This window comes from Oryctolagus cuniculus, chromosome 19, assembly GCF_051225735.1.
Source record: "Oryctolagus cuniculus isolate XC-2025 breed Fujian yellow rabbit chromosome 19, ASM5122573v1, whole genome shotgun sequence".
NCBI lineage: Eukaryota > Metazoa > Chordata > Mammalia > Lagomorpha > Leporidae > Oryctolagus > Oryctolagus cuniculus.
The window spans coordinates 22,632,765-22,647,930 of NC_142885.1; the positions used below are offsets into that span (position 1 = coordinate 22,632,765).

The 15,166-nt window shown below is 43.4% G+C and overlaps 1 long non-coding RNA gene across 1 annotated transcript in view; it reads right to left on the bottom strand.

The window, feature by feature from the left end:
• LOC138843157 (uncharacterized) overlaps positions 1–9,207 on the bottom strand; it is a 33,408-nt gene extending 24,201 nt beyond the window's left edge. The window contains exon 1 of the long non-coding RNA XR_016226338.1: positions 9,073–9,207. This is a non-coding gene — a long non-coding RNA (uncharacterized LOC138843157). The remainder of the gene's footprint in view (positions 1–9,072) is intronic.
• Between the last annotated feature and the right edge of the window lie 5,959 nt (positions 9,208–15,166).

The window sequence follows — 15,166 nt, forward strand, 5'->3', positions numbered from 1 at the left end:
TTAACAGACTGCAGAAGAAAAACCGTATGATTATCTCAATAGACGTAGAGAAAGCATTTGATGAAACACAACACCCTTTCATGATGAAAACCCTAAGCAAACTGTGTATAGAAGAAACATTCCTCAATACAATGAAAGCAATTTATGAAAAACCCACGGCCAGCATCCTATTGAATGGGGAAAGTTGGAAGTATTTCCACTGAGATCTGATACTAGACAGGGATGCCCATTCTTACCACTGCTATTCAATATAGTTCTGGAAGTTTTAGCCAGAGCCATCAGCAAGAAAAAGAAATTAAAGGGATACAAATCGGGAAGGAAAAACTCAAACTATCCCTGTTTGCAAATGATATGATTCTTTACTTAGGGGACCCAAAGAACTCTACTAAGAGACTATTGGAACTCATAGAAGAATTTGTCAAAGTAGCAGGATATAAAATCAATGCACAAAAATCAACAGCCTTTGTATACATAGGAAATGCCACAGCTGAGAAAGAACTGCTAAGATCAATCCCATTCACAATAGCTACAAAAACAATCAAATACCTTGGAATAAACTTAAGCAAGGATGATAAAGATCTCTATGATGAGAAATCTTAAAGAAAGAAATAGAAGAGGATACCCAAAAATGGAAAAATCTTCCATGCTCATGGATTGGAAGAATCAATATCATCAAAATATCCAATCTCCCAAAAGCAATTTATAGATTCAATGCGATACCAATCAAAATACCGAAGACATTCTTCTCAGATCTGGAAAAAATGATGCTGAAATTCATATGGAGATACAGGAGACTTCAAATAGCTAAAGCAATCTTGTACAACAAAAACAAAGCCAGAGGCATTACAAGACCAGATTTCAGGACATACTACAGGGCCGTTGTAATGAAAACAGCATAGTACTGGTACAGAAACAGATGAATATGAGTTTAACCAACTCATATTAGACAAAGGACCTAAAACCAACCCCTGGAACAAGGACAGCCTCTTCAACAAATGGTGCTGGGAAAACTGGATGTCCACATGTCAAACTATGAAGCAAGACCCCTACCTTACACCTTATACAAAAATCTACTCAACATGGATCAAAGAACTAGAGATGCACCACGACATCCTGAAACTAATTGAGAGCATAGGGAAAACCCTTCAAGATATTGGAACAGGTGAAGAATTCCTGAAGCAGACCCCAGAGGCACGAGTAATCAAAGATAAAATAAACAAATGGGATTACCTCAAATAGAAGAGTTTCTTAACAGCAAAGGAAACAGTCAGGAAAGTGAAGAGGCAACCAACAGAATGGGAGACATTATTCGCAAACTACAAAACAGATAAAGGATTAACAACTAGAATCTATAAAATGATCAACAAACACCACAAAATCAAAACAAACAACCCAATAAAAATGGGCCAAAGACCTTAACAGATATTTTTCAAAAGAGGAAATCCAAGTGGCCAACAGACACATGAAAAAATGCTCAGGATCCCTAGCCATCAGGGAAATGCAGATCAAAACCACAATGAGGTTTCACCTCACTCCGGTTAGATTGGCTTACATACAGGAATCAACCAACAACAGATGCTGGCAAGGATGTGGGGAAAAAGGGACACTAATCCACTATTGGTGGGAATGCAAACTGGTAAAGCCACTATGGAAGACAGTTTGGAGAATACTCAGAAACCTGAGTATAGCACTACCATAGGACCCAGCCATCCCACTCCTTGGAATTTACCCAAATGGAATTAAAGGGGAGAAAAAAAGAGCCATTTGCACCTCAATATTTGTTGCAGCTCAATTCACAATAGCTAAGACATGGAATCAACCTAAATGTCCATCAACGGATGACTGGATAAAGAAACTATGGGATATGTACTCTATGGAACACTATACAGCAGTAAAAAAAAACAATGAAATCCAGGCATTTACAACAAAATGGAGGAATCTGGAACACATCATGCTGAGTGAAATAAGCCAGTCCAAAAGGGACAAATATAATATGTTCTCCCTGATCAATGCAACTAAACGAGCATCTAAAATGATACCCATTGAAGTGAAATGGACAATACGAGAGACAATGACATGATCAGCCCTTGTCTAGACTGTTGAGGAACAACTTACTATTTTATTCCTTTTAGTATTGTTGTTGTTGTTGTTGCTCTGTTTGTTCTACATAAGACCAGTGGTTGAACTCTGTAATCAATGCACAATCATTCTTAGGCATTTAAAATTAACAGAAAAGTGATCTCTATTAAACATAGGAGTGGGAATAAGAGAGGGAGGAGATATATAGGTTGGCACATGCTCACTCGGACTTACCTCCAATGGTGGAACTAGAAATGTGCCAGGGGATTTCAACTCAATCTTACCATGGAGGCAGGTACCAATGCCAGCACACTTGGTAAAGTGATAAGTATAAATACAAAACTGATAAAAAAGATAGGGTATGTGTCAATTAGATTTCACAAATAAGACCAGTGTAAGCAAATAATGAAGGATAGAATTAAAAGGGAGAGAATGATCCTGCGGGGGAAACAGGACACACAGCAGACTCATAGAATGGCAGCACTCCTGCCTCAGAATCAACGGGACAGCTCATAGCAAGAGTCTCCGGTGATTGCTGACATCATAAATAAGAGTGCCAATTGTTAAATCAACAACGGGAGTCACTGGGTACATGCTCCCCACGTAGGATCTCTGTCCTTAATGTGTTTTACTATGAAACTTAAAAACAACACTACTAGTCAAACAATATCCTATACCTTGTGCGGTTGTGTGAGTGCAGCCTGTGAAATCCTTGCTTAGTATATACTAAGCTGATCTTCAGAATATGAAGGTAATTGAAAATGAAACTTGATTAAGGGCAGGATGGGAGAGGGAGTGGGAGAGGGGAGGGCCACGGGAGGGAGGGAGGTTGGGGGGGGAAGCCACAACAATATAAAAGTTGCACTTTATAAATTCACATTTATTAAATAAAAAAATAACTATATAACAAACAAAAAAAAGAAAAAGAAAAAAAAGAACTTAATACTTTACACTTTTAGTATTTTTTATGTTCTACTTAAAACTATTGGTTGAACTCTGTAATTAATACACAATTACTCCTAGGTGTTTAATTAATGCTATAACTGGTACTCAAATAGTATTTTACACTTTGTGTTTCTGTGTGGGTGCAAACTGTTGAAATCTTTACTTAATATATGCTAAATTGATCTTCTGTATATAAAAATAATTGAAAATGAATCTTGATGTGAATGGAAGGGGAGAGGGAGTGGGAGAGGGGAGTGCTGTGGGTGAGAGGGAAATTATGGCGGGGGGAAGCTATTGTAGTCCATAAGCTGTACTTTGGAAATTTATGTTCATTAAATAAAATAAAATATATACAAAAAAAAAGAGAAACAGATGATAAACCAATGGAACAGAATGAAAACATCAGAAATCAATCCAAACATCTACAGCCAGCTTATATTTGATCAAGGATCCAAAACCAATCCCTGGAGTAAGGACAGTCTATTCAATAAATGGTGCTAGAAAATTGGATTTCCATGTTCAGAAGCATGAAGCAAGACCCCACCTTTCACCACACACAAAATCCACTCAACATGGATTACAGACCTAAATCTACGACCCGACACCATCAAATTATTAGAGAACATTGGAGAAACCCTGCAAGATATTGGCACCGGCAAAGACTTCTTGGAAAAGACCCCAGAAGCACAGCCAGTCAAAATCAAAGTTAACATTCGGGATGCATCAAACTGATAAGTTTCTGTACTGCAAAGGAAACAGGAAAGTTGAAGAGGCAGCCGACAGAATGGGAAAAAATATTTGCAAACTGTGCAACAGATAAAGGGTAAATAACCAGAATCTACAAAGAGATCAAAAAACTTCACGACAACAAAACAACCAACCCACATAAGAGATGGGCCAAGGACATCAATAGATATTTTTCTTTTTTTTTTCCACAGGCAGAGTGGATAGTGAGAGAGAGAGACAGACAGAAAGGTCTTCCTTTTGCCGTTGGTTCACCCTCCAATGGCCGCCACAGCTGGCGCGCTGCAGCCAGCGCACTGCGCTGATCCGAAGGCAGGAACCAGGTGCTTCCCCTGGTCTCCCATGAGGTGCAGAGCCCAAGCACCTGGGCCATCCTCCACTGCCTTCCTGGGCCACAGCAGAGAGCTGGCCTGGAAGAGGGGCAACCGGGACAGAATCCTGCACCCCGACTGGGACTAGAACCTGGTGTGCCAGTGCCGCTAGGCGGAGGATTAGTCTAGTGACCCGCTGCACCGGCCTTAATAGATATTTTTCAAAAGAAGAAATCCAAATGGCCAACAGGCACATGAAAAAATGTTCAAGATCACTAGCAATCAGGGAAATGCAAATGAAAACCACAATGAGGTTTCACCTCACCCCGGTTAGAATGGCTCTCATTCAGAAATCCACCAACAACAGATGCTGGTGAGGATGCGGGGGAAAAGGGACACTAACCCACTGTTGGTGGGAATGCGAACTGGTCAAGCCACTCTGGAAGTCAGTCTGGAGATTCCTCATAAACCTGAATATAACCCTACCATACAACCCAGCCAGCCCACTCCTTGGAATTTACCCAAAGGAAATTGAATTGGTGAACAAAAAAGTTGTCTGCACCTTAATGTTTACTGCAGCTCAATTCACAATAGCTAGGACCTGGAATCCACCCAAATGCCCATCAACAGTAGACCGGGTAAAGAAATTATATGACATGTACTCTATAGAATACTATACAGCAGTCAAAAACAATGAAATCCGGTCATTTGCAACAAAATGGAGGAATCTGGAACACATCATGCTGAGTGAATCAAGCCAAGTCCCAAAGGGACAAATATCATATGTTCTCCCTGATCGGTGACAACTAACAGATCACCAAAAAGGAAACCTAGTTAATTGAAATGTACACTATGAGAAACAGTGACTTGATCACCCCTTGTCCGGACTGTTGATGTACAATTTAATACTTTATCCCTTTCAGCATTTTTTTGTTCTACTTAATACTATTGGTTGAACTCTGTAATTAACACACAATTATTCTTAGGGGTTTAACGTTAACTGAAAAGTGATCTCTGTTAAATATAAGAGTGGGGGCCGGCGCCGCGGCTCACTAGGCTAATCCTCCGCCTAGCGGCGCTGGCACACCGGGTTCTAGTCCCGGTCGGGGCGCCGGATTCTGTCCCGGTTGCCCCTCTTCCAGGCCAGCCCTCTGCTGTGGCCCGGGAGTGCAGTGGAGGATGGCCCAGGTGCTTGGGCCCTGCACCCCATGGGAGACCAGGAAAAAGCACCTGGCTCCTGGCTCCTGCCATCGGATCAGAGCGGTGCGCCGGCCGGCCGCGGCGGCCATTGGAGGGTGAACCAACGGCAAAGGAAGACCTTTCTCTCTGTCTCTCTCTCTCACTGTCCACTCTGCCTGTCAAAAAAAAAAATATAAGAGTGGGAATAAGAGAGGGAGGAGATGTGAAATTTGGGACATGCTCAAGCTGACTTGCCCCAAATGGTAGAGTTAGAAATGTGCCAGGGCATTCTAATACAATCCCATCAAGGTGGCATGTACCAATGCCATCTCACTAGTCCAAGTGAACAATTTCAGGTCACAATAGATCATAATGATAGGTCTAAGATTCAAAGGGATCACATAAACAAGACTAGTGTCTGATAATACTAACTGATAGAATCAAAAAGGGAGAGAACGATCCATCATGGGAAGCAGCATACACAGCAGACTCATAGAATGGCAGATGTCCTAAACAGCACTCTGGCCTCAGAATTAGCCCTTAAGGCATTTGGATCTGGCTGAAGAGCCCATGAGAGTATTTTAGGCATGGAAAGCCAAGACACTCTGGAAAAAAAAAAGAAGACCTAAATGAAAGATCTCTGCAAGTGAGACCCCAGTGGAAAGAACGGAGCCATCAACGAAGGACGTACCTTTCACTGAAGGGAGGAGAAAACTTCCACTTTGACTATGACCCTGTCGGAATGAGATCGAAGTCGGCAAACTCAAAAGGCTTCCAGAGCCTTGGCAACTCATGACTAGAGCCTAGGGAGATTACTGACGCCATAAACAAGAGTGTCAAATTGTTAAGTCAACAACAGGAGTCACTGTGCAGTTACTCCTCATGTAGGATCTCTGTCCTTAATGTGTTGTTCAATGTGAATTAATGCTATAACAAGTACTCAAACAGTATTTTACACTTTGTGTTTCTGTGTGGGTGCAAACTGATGAAATCTTTACTTAGTATATACTAAATTGATCTTCTGTATATGAATATAATTGAAAATTAATCTTAATATGAATGGAATGGGAAAGGGAGCGGGAGAAGGGAGGGTTGTGGGTGGGAGGGAAGTTATGGGGGCAAAGCCACTGTAATCCATAAACTGTACTTTGGAAATTTATATTTACTAAATAAAAGTTAAAAAAATCAATTGTATGCTACCATCATCAACAGGTAGACACTGATTTGAAATTTAAAATAGCCTACTGAAATGAAAACTCGTAAACCCTATCAATAAAATACACAGTATGTTGGCTGAAGACTAAGATGCTGATGAAGGAAACTAAAGAAGATCTAAGTAAATACGCTGTGCATAGGACTGGAAGACTGAATATTATTAATATAACATTTCTTCTAAAATGGTTCTAGGTTTAACACCATCTAAATGAAAAAACAAAACAAAACAAAAAACAAACAACCAAAAAAACCTCCAGCAAGAGGTTTTGAGAAAAAAAAAACAAACCTGAATGTAGTTAGGAAAACTCAAGACAATTGACTATCAACTCCACCATGAAAAACAAGGAACTCTGTGAAATGACAACTGTCTTTCCAGACTTTCAATAAACCTACAATAACCAAGACCTTGCTTTGGGATTCCTGAAAGAACAGAAGAAACACGTTTCAATGGAGTAGGATAGTGAATCCAAAAGTAAACTTCATCCCAAAATACATAAGCGACCATTGTTAAAACTACAAAGAGAAATAAACAAAGGCACTATTACACTCACAGACGTCAAGACATCTCTTTCGTTATCAGATCAGCAGTCAGACCATCAGTAAGGATGTAGCTGAACAGAATAGCACCTGAATCAACCAAGCGTTGAACGGATCCTTCGAGGATGCTCTGTCCACAACAACGCAACACGACACTCTTCTCAGACCCACACAGCACATCCACTCTGACCACGTTCGCTGCTGTACAACAGACCTCAACTCCTAAGGAAGAGTCCCCACACAATGTAAGGTCTCAGATCACAATGCAACCTCTCTACTGAGAGGTCAGTATGAAAAGGCTGGAAAATCCAGCCGGCGCCGCGGGTCAATAGGCTAATCCTCTGCCTGCAGCGCTGGCACACCGGTCACACTATTCCTGGTCAGGGCGCCAGATTCTGTCCAGGTTGCCCCTCTTCCAGGCCAGCTCTCTGCTATTGGCCTGGGAGTGCAGTGGAGGATGGCCCAAGTGCTTGGGCCCTGCACCCCATGGGAGACCAGGAGAAGCACCTGGCTCCTGCCTTCGGATCAGCGCGGTGTGCCAGCCACGGTGGCCATTGCAGGGTTAACCAAAGGCAAAGGAAGACTTTTCTCTCTGTCTCTCTCTCTCACTGTCCACTCTGCCTGTTAAAAAAAAAAGAAAAGGCTGGAAAATCCCAAATACTTGCGAGAAGAATAATCAACGAACCTCAAAATGACACATTTATGAATCTCAAATAAAAAATCATTCAAACTAAATGGAAACTGTATCCTGCCCATTTACAGTAATGGATGCATATTTTAGAAAAGAACCACCAAGATCCATGAGCTGATCTGATCCCAGGAGATCAGAGGAAAAACAGCAACTTAAACACTTAAAGCAAGGTGAGGAAAATCAAATCAATCAAGGAGACATACAAGCACAAGTCGACGGGACTGAAAAAAGCTCAATCACAGAAAAACGTTGATAAAACTAACATCTGGTTCTTTGAACACATTCACAAAATTCGTGAACCTCTTCTCAGCACCAACCAAGAAAAACGGTGCAAGTTAATGAGTTGGTTAATGAAACGGTGCCACCATGACTCCACGGACAAGACAACTGTAAAGGAATAGTATGAACGACTCTGTGACCAAAAATTATATAAGATAAATGAACTGTGTGAATGCCTTGAAACACAGAATATGCTAAAATCCACACAAAGGGAAAGGAAAAACGGGAATGATTCCATAATTACTAAGGAAGTTATAATTTATAATAACTAGAGTAACACATAATTATAAAGTATCAGAAAATGTATTAGATATGAGTTACTGTATTCACATACCCCATTTCTGCTCAGTAAAAAGAAACAGTGGGCAGAAAAGTACTTATGAGACCTGCCTTGTGGCACGGTAGGTTACGACACTGCCTGGAACAATGTCATTCCATGTAGATGCCAACTGGATTCCTGCCAGTTATGCTTTTTTTTTAAAGCTTTATTTATTCATTTCAAAAGTAGAATTACAGAGAGTCAGAGGGAGAGAGAAAGAGAGATAAGGTCTTCCATCCACGGGTTACTCCGCAGATGGAAGCGATAGCCGGAGCTGAGCAGATTTGAAGCCAGGAGCCAGGAGCAGTTCCTCCAGGACTCCCACTCAGATGCAGGGGCCCAAGGACTTAGGCCCTCTTCTACTGCTTTGCCAGGCCACAGCAGAGAGCTGGATCGGAAGTGGAGCTGCTGGGACTCGAACCGACGCCCATGTGGGATGCTGGTACATGCAGGGGTGGCTTCATCCACTATGCCATGGCTGCTCCCACCCCACCCCCCAACCCCCATCAACCCAGGCTGTTCCCACTTGAGATCCACCTGCCTGCTCAAATGCCTAGGAAAGCAGAGGAAGCACCCCAAGGACCTGGGCCACCTTAACTCGCACTGCAGTACTGGATAAAGTACCTGGCCTCACCTCCAGCCTGGCCCAGCCCCGGCCATTGTAGCCACCTGGGGTGTGAATCCATACCCTGAAGATCTCTCCTGCACCGCCTCATCTAGAACTCTGCCTTGCAAACCAATTGTTCCATAGAAAAAAAATATCTAGTACTTACTCTGAGGTGTCAGAATTTTGGACAGGCTGGAACAGAGCACAGAGGGATTCTTGGCGTTTCTCTAAGCTTCTGCTTTCTCCTCCATGTGTGCAGTCTGAAAATTCACTGGATTACATTCCAATTAACTTGAGCACCCCGTGCCACCGTGTTCCTGCACACACAACCTTACACTGCTGAACAACCTGGAGCAGAGAGGCCGTGAGTCAAGGCCTCTTCTAAGGACGCCAAGGCTACATCTGGCCAGGCACAGAAAACCCCCCAAACCGACCCAGCTCCCAACCCCCCTCCCACACACCCCCCAGGGCTCCCGTCACTCTCTCCCTCCTTTCCTCTCCCCCACACGCCTTTCTCTCCCTCCCTTCCTCGCCTCCCCACCTTCATTCTCTCCACTTCCTCTCTTCTCCCGCCTCCCCTTTGTCCTCCCTCTCCTCCACCTTCTACCCAGTGACACCCCACACACACCCCCTCCCCGCACTCTGCACCTTGAGCCACGCCTACCCCGTGACGGGAAGTTCACCGTGCGAATCCCCTCACAAAGAGCATTTCTGTTCCTCAGGAACAGGAACCGAGTCCTGAGGTGTAGTCTTCGGGAAGGGGCCGAAGCAGAGGACCGCGCCTGGAAGTTTCCAGAAGCCCAAGGAACTGATACGGCCGCCTCGGGCCGCAGCCTCACCTGATCCTGGCCTGAGCCTGGGGGGCCCTGGGCTCCTCAGGTTTGGCCACCAGCGTCAAAGATGGCTCCTCAAGGCTCGCTCAAGCCGTGGGCAGGAGTGGGCACGGTGCTGACTCCCACCCCTGCACCGAGGGCAGAAGTGGCCGCGCCAGTGGGTGCACTTCCGGGTCAAAGCACCGGGCGCAGGCGCACTCCTCACTGGCCATCGCCATGGCGCCACGGGACACATCTGTGCGCTGCCGCATCCAGCGCCCGAAACCACAGGCCCGCTTCAGTCAGCTGCTCTTGCTCCAGGTTGTGATCCAGGGAGGCAGCCGCTGAGGCCTGGGTACTCTTCCCTGGCTCGCTGCCTCCCTGCCTCCCTGCCTCCCTCCCTCCCTCGTGGGAGTCCTGAATGGAGCTCCTGCCTCCTGACTTCTGCCTGATCCAGTGCTGGCTGTCAAAGCAGTTTCGGGAGAGAAGCAGTGCAGGGGGCATCACCAGCACTCTTTCTCTCTCTCAGTGATCGTCCATCTGCGGGTTCACCCCTCAGGTGGCTACAAAGGCCAGGGCTGGGACAGGCCAAAGAAGAAGCCAAGGACTTTTTTCTGGTGCTCCATTCTGGGTTCAGGGGCTTAAGTCCTTGGGCCGTCTCCTTCTGCTTTCCCAGGCATGTTAGCAGACAGCTGGATCCCACCGTGAATGGCTTCCGGGAGGGGCCGGCACTTGGGGGTAGCGGGTCAAGCCACCACCTGCAGTGCCAGCATCCCATATGACGCAGGTTCGAGTCCCAGCTGGTCCACTTCTGATGCAGTTCTCTGCTATGGTCTGGGAAGGCAGTTGAAGATGGTCCAAGTCCTGGGGACCTGTTCCCATGCAGGAGACCCCAGGGAGGCTCCTGGCTCCTCACCCTGGATCCTCTCAGCGCCAGCCATTGCAGCCAACTGTAAAGTGGACCAGCACATGGATAACCTCTCCCTCTCTCTCTGCCACTCTGCCTCTGCCTCTCATCCTCTCTGTGTGTAACTCTGAATTTCAAATAAATAAATAAGACTTTTTAAAAAAGTAAAACCTAGCTCATTGTAAAGAAAATACTACATCAAGGCCAACTACTAAAGTTTATCTAGAATTTGATTCTATATGCATTACATACCCCATTAACACAGAATACAGAAAGGTAGCCTCTGAGGTCACTGTTGACATTTTCTATTCTCCTGTATATAGGAGATCCAAAAGACTCCACTAAGAGGATATCAAAACTCAGAGTAGAGTTTGGTACAGCGGCAGGATAGAAAATCAACAGCTTTTGTATACACAGACAAGGTCATGATTGAGAAAGGATTTCGAAGACTAATCCCATTCACATATCTACAAAGAAAATAAAATAGGTTGGAATAAATTTAACCAAGGATGTCCAATATCTGAGAACTATAAAAGATTAATGAAGAGGACACCAAAAAAAAAAAAAATACTCCACAAAGTGAAGCGGCAACTAACAGAATGGTAGAACTTAATCTGCAATGTATGCAGCTGATAAAGGGTTTACTACCAGATATTTTCAAGAAACTCAACAACAGCAAAACAAACCACCCACTCAAGAAATGGGCAAATGGCTTCAACAGGCATATTTCTTTTTTTTTGTTGTTCAGTAATTTAATCTTTTTTTTTTTAACTTTTATTTAATGAATATAAATTTCCAAAGTACGATTTATGGATTACAATGGCTTCCCCCCCATACCGTCCCTCCCACCCACAACCCTCCCCTTTCCCACTCCCTCTCCCCTTCCATTCACATCAAGATTCATTTTCAGTTATCTTAATATACAGAAGATCAGCTTAGTATACATTAAGTAAGGATTTCAACAGTTTGCTCCCACACAGAAACATAAAGTGAAAAATAATAGATGATTTTTTTAAATGATGATGAAATCAGATCAGACCTGTTGTCATGTTTAATCCCAGTGAGAGTCAAGTTGGGAGTTGATAATTTCTTTTTTTTTTTGTTTTTTTTTTTTTTTTACAGAGGATCAGTTTAGTATGCATTAAGTAAAGATTTCAACAGTTTGCACCCCCATAGAAACACAAAGTGAAATATATTGTTTGAGTACTCGTTATAGCATTAAATCTCATTGCACAGCACATTAAGGACAGAGATCCTACATGAGGAGTAAGTGCACAGTGACTCCTGTTGTTGACTTTACCAATTGACACTCCTGTCTATGGCATCAGTAATCTCCCTATGCTCCAGTCATGAGTTTCCAAGGCTATGGAAGCCCTCTGAGTTCTCCGATTCTTATCTTGTTTAGACAAGGTCATAGTCAAAGTGGAGGTTCTCTCCTCCCTTCAGAGAAAGGTACCTCCTTCTTTGAAGACCTGTTCTTTCCACTGAGATCTCACTCACAGAGATCTTTTGCCAGAGTGTCTTGGCTTTCCATGCCTCAACAGGCATATTTCAATGAACCAAAATGCTGTGCAACTGTAAAGTGAATTAAGAAGTTCTGGTCTATGTATACCATACATGCATATACACACTGCATAGCCTGGCTATTGTGCATCTTGCTGCAATAAGCGTAGGCTTGTGCATCCCTCTGTTACATAATGATTTAATTTCCTTCAGTATGTTCCCAGTAGTGGGTACATCCTTAGAGTTTTCCATGTTGACAGGCCTAATTTCACATGAGGAATTTTATTGCTATACAGGTATATATTAAGGAATACAGATATCAGATCAGTAAACTAAATTTTACCTTAAAACACTAGAACAGCAAAGTAAATCTTAAGATGACCATTAGTGTGAACCAGGACACAGGACCTATATTAACAAATCACAGCATGAGGCCACAGAGTTAGTATGAAATGTCCTTAGTGACACAGGACAAGTCCTTGTGGTGATGCACCCAACAAAGGTAAGCCCAAAGAAAAGGACCACCGGTTTTCACCAGCTACCACCCCTCTCATACCCCATGTCTCTAACTGCTAGAACCTAGGGTTCCAACCCCAGGAGGAACATGGCTCTGGGGCAAACAGAGCAGGTTTTGAACTGGGGCTTTATTGTTCTTGATATATGGCCTAGTGCAGGTTCCCACCTCATACAGTTTCGTATTTGAAAGGGGATCAGCAGTGCCTTCCTCACAGAGCTTTAAAGAGGATTAGACAGTACAATGTGGTGTAATTAAATAAAACTCTTGCTTTCCCTCTTTGTGTTCTTATTTAGAAATGAGACATGGTACATTAAAAAGCCTGACTATTGAAAGGGCTAAAAGGAAACCTGTTGAAGTGAAACTGACACTATGAAAAACAATGACTTGATCAGCCCTTGCCTGACTGTCAAGGAACAACTTACTATTTTATTACTTTTAGTATTTTTTTTGTCCTACTTAATATCATTAGTTGAACTCTTTAATTAACACAAAATTATTCTTAGGCATTTAAAATTAACTCAAAAATGATCCCTGTTAAATATGAGAGTGGAAATAAGAGAAGGAGGAGATGTACAGTTCGGCACCTGCTCACTCAGACTTACCCCTAATGGTAGAGCTATAAACGTGCTGGGGGATTCCAATTCAATCCCATCAAGGTGTCATGAACCAATGCCATCTCACTAGTCAACATGATCAGTTTCAGTTCATAATTGATCATAATGATAGGATTAAATGTCAAAGGGATCACATAAATAAGACTAGTGTCTGCTAACAATAACTGATGGACTTAAAAAGGAGGAGAATGCTCCAACATGGGAAGCAGGATACACAGAAGGCTCATAGAATGACAAATACCCTAAACAGCACTCTGGCCTCAGAATCAGTCCTTAAGGCATTCGGATCTGGCTAAAAAGCCCATGAGAGTGATTTAGGCATAGAAAGACAAGACATTCTGGAAAAAAAAGAGGAACTAAATAAAAGATCTCTGTGAATGAGATCCCAGCAGAATGAACAGGCCATCAAAGAAGGACGTACCTTTCTCTGAAGGGAGGAGAGAACTTCCACTTTGACTGTGGCCTTGTCTAAATAAGATCGGATCCGGTGAACTCAAGAGGCTTCCATAGCCTTGGCAGCTCAAGACAAGTGCCTCACGTGATTACTGACATCATAAATAAGAGTGTCAATTGTTAAATCAACAATGGGAGTTACTGTGCACCTACTCCCCATGTAGGATCTCTCTGTCCTTAATGTGTTGTACTATGTGAATTAACGGTAAAACTACTACTCAAACAGTACTCTACACTTTGTGTGTCTGTGTGGGTGCAGTCTGTTGAAATCTTTACTTAGTATATACTGAGTTGATATTCCATATATAAATATAATTGAAAATGAATCTTGATGAAGAATGGGATGGGAGAGGGACTGGGAGATGGGACGGTTGCAGGTGGGAGGGAGGTTACAGAGGGAAGAACTGCTATAATCCAAAAGTTGTACTTTGGAAATTTATATTTATTTATTTTTATAGACTTTATTTATTTACTTATTTGAGAGGTAGAGTTACAGACAGTGAGAGAAACAGAGAGAAAGGTCTTCTTTGCATTGGTTCGCCCCCCAAATGGCCACTACAGCTGGTGCACTGCACCAGTCTGAAGCCAGGTGCCAGGTGCTTCCTCCTGGTCTCCCATGCGGGTGCAGGCGCCCAAGCATCTGGGCCATCCTCCACTGCACTCCTTGGCCCAGCAGAGAGCCAGACTGGAAGAGGAGCAGCCAGGACTAGAACCCGGTGCCCATATGAGATGCTGGCGCCGCAGGCGGAGGATTAGCCAAGTGAGCCACAGCACCAGCCCCGAAAATTTATAATTATTAAATAAAAGTTGTAAGAAAAGAAAGGGTTTCATGAATGCCACTCTGTTACAATCTCCTTCCTTGTCCCTCTTACCTTTTTTCTTGTGACCAGACCCTTCATTAACCATCACTTCCTGTCCCAGGGCCCACCAGTGAGTGTGTTGTTAGTTCTGCATATCTGAACACCAGCTGTGTACCAGGGACTACAGGAATGAAAGCAGAGAGACAAAGTCTTGTCCTGGACAAGCTCACAGTCTTATACGAGATATGGGTATTTAGCAAAAAAAATGGTGATAAAATGGGTTAAGTACGTTATGTAGATAGGTAGTGTGTTACAGAAGCTCTGGATACTTAGCTCTGCCTGGGGGAATGAGAGAAAAGTATCAAAGAGAAGGAAGACCTTTGAGTTGGATATCTTGAAACATGGCTAGGAGTTTCTCAAGCTGAAAACATTGAGGAACATCAAGTAGTGACTGCCTATATGCAGAACCATGACAAGTCTGGCATGACAGAAGCAGGGGCTGTTTGGGAGGAGGGCGGCTTGGAATAGGAAGTGTGAACAGACCTGAGAATGAGGCCTTGGAATCCCCTCTAAGGGATTAGGGCTTTTACAAGTATGCAAGAGATGAGAAAAGATCAGACAGAGTCACCTGTGCTTTCTAGGAAAATGCAGGTG